At 55.6% G+C, this 2,037-nt stretch overlaps 2 non-coding genes across 2 annotated transcripts in view; both read left to right on the top strand.

Annotated features, from left to right (window-relative positions):
* The first annotated feature begins 1,612 nt into the window (after nt 1-1,612).
* On the top strand, nt 1,613-1,767 carry LOC126453804 (5.8S ribosomal RNA). The gene has a single exon (XR_007585079.1). It is a non-coding gene; the product is annotated as a 5.8S ribosomal RNA (ribosomal RNA).
* A 188-nt stretch (nt 1,768-1,955) lies between these two features.
* LOC126453801 (large subunit ribosomal RNA) overlaps nt 1,956-2,037 on the top strand; it is a 4,223-nt gene continuing 4,141 nt past the window's right edge. The window contains exon 1 of the ribosomal RNA XR_007585077.1: nt 1,956-2,037. This exon is cut by the window's right edge and continues 4,141 nt beyond it. This is a non-coding gene — a ribosomal RNA (large subunit ribosomal RNA).

The raw sequence follows: 2,037 nt of genomic DNA, 5'->3' as shown, positions 1-2,037 counted from the left end.
TGGATTTGTGTCCCACGCTGTTGGTTCACCGCCCGTCGGTGTTTAACTGGCATGTATCGTGGGACGTCCTGCCGGTGGGGCGAGCCGAAGGCGTGCGACCGCCTCGTGCGTGCTCGTGCGTCCCGAGGCGGACCCCGTTGAAATCCTACCAGGGTGCTCTTTATTGAGTGTCTCGGTGGGCCGGCACGTTTACTTTGAACAAATTAGAGTGCTTAAAGCAGGCAAGCCCGCCTGAATACTGTGTGCATGGAATAATGGAATAGGACCTCGGTTCTATTTTGTTGGTTTTCGGAACCCGAGGTAATGATTAATAGGGACAGGCGGGGGCATTCGTATTGCGACGTTAGAGGTGAAATTCTTGGATCGTCGCAAGACGAACAGAAGCGAAAGCATTTGCCAAGTATGTTTTCATTAATCAAGAACGAAAGTTAGAGGTTCGAAGGCGATCAGATACCGCCCTAGTTCTAACCATAAACGATGCCAGCCAGCGATCCGCCGCAGTTCCTCCGATGACTCGGCGGGCAGCCTCCGGGAAACCAAAGCTTTTGGGTTCCGGGGGAAGTATGGTTGCAAAGCTGAAACTTAAAGGAATTGACGGAAGGGCACCACCAGGAGTGGAGCCTGCGGCTTAATTTGACTCAACACGGGAAACCTCACCAGGCCCGGACACCGGAAGGATTGACAGATTGATAGCTCTTTCTTGATTCGGTGGGTGGTGGTGCATGGCCGTTCTTAGTTGGTGGAGCGATTTGTCTGGTTAATTCCGATAACGAACGAGACTCTAGCCTGCTAACTAGTCGCGTGACATCCTTCGTGCTGTCAGCGATTACTTTTCTTCTTAGAGGGACAGGCGGCTTCTAGCCGCACGAGATTGAGCAATAACAGGTCTGTGATGCCCTTAGATGTTCTGGGCCGCACGCGCGCTACACTGAAGGAATCAGCGTGTCTTCCTAGGCCGAAAGGTCGGGGTAACCCGCTGAACCTCCTTCGTGCTAGGGATTGGGGCTTGCAATTGTTCCCCATGAACGAGGAATTCCCAGTAAGCGCGAGTCATAAGCTCGCGTTGATTACGTCCCTGCCCTTTGTACACACCGCCCGTCGCTACTACCGATTGAATGATTTAGTGAGGTCTTCGGACTGGTACGCGGCATTGACTCTGTCGTTGCCGATGCTACCGGAAAGATGACCAAACTTGATCATTTAGAGGAAGTAAAAGTCGTAACAAGGTTTCCGTAGGTGAACCTGCGGAAGGATCATTACCGACTAGACTGCATGTCTTTCGATGTGCGTGTCGTGTCGCGCAACACGCAGCTACCTGTACGGCTCGCAGTAGCCGTGCGCCGCGTGCGGAACCACGCGTTCGTCTCAAAACTAACGGCAATGTTGTGTGGTACGAGCGCTGAAGCGCTGGAGCGGCTGGCCTGCGGCACCTGGCGCCTGGCGCCGGTTTTGAATGACTTTCGCCCGACTGCCTGTCCGCTCCGGTGTGGAGCCGTACGACGCCCATCGGCCGTGAGGCCGTTGGACACTGAACGCTGGAACAGGGCCGCCACACGCCTCAGTCCCGCCTATGCAACTGTCTCGAAAGAGATGGTGGAAACTATGAAAAGATCACCCAGGACGGTGGATCACTCGGCTCGTGGGTCGATGAAGAACGCAGCAAATTGCGCGTCGACATGTGAACTGCAGGACACATGAACATCGACGTTTCGAACGCACATTGCGGTCCATGGATTCCGTTCCCGGGCCACGTCTGGCTGAGGGTCGGCTACGTATACTGAAGCGCGCGGCGTTTGCCCCGCTTCGCAGACCTGGGAGTGTCGTGGCCGCCTGTGGGGCCGGCCGCGTCTCCTTAAACGTGCGATGCGCGCCCGTCGCCTGGCGGTTCGCATACCGGTACTTACTCGGTAGCGTGCACAGCCGGCTGGCGGTGTGGCGTGCGACACCTCGTACAACGACCTCAGAGCAGGCGAGACTACCCGCTGAATTTAAGCATATTACTAAGCGGAGGAAAAGAAACTAACAAGGATTCCCCCA

This window comes from Schistocerca serialis, unplaced genomic scaffold (genome assembly GCF_023864345.2).
Source record: "Schistocerca serialis cubense isolate TAMUIC-IGC-003099 unplaced genomic scaffold, iqSchSeri2.2 HiC_scaffold_963, whole genome shotgun sequence".
In the NCBI taxonomy this organism is placed as follows: Eukaryota; Metazoa; Arthropoda; class Insecta; order Orthoptera; family Acrididae; genus Schistocerca; species Schistocerca serialis.
Note: the sequence above shows the minus strand (reverse complement) of the source record. Positions and strands in the feature narration are given on the sequence as shown.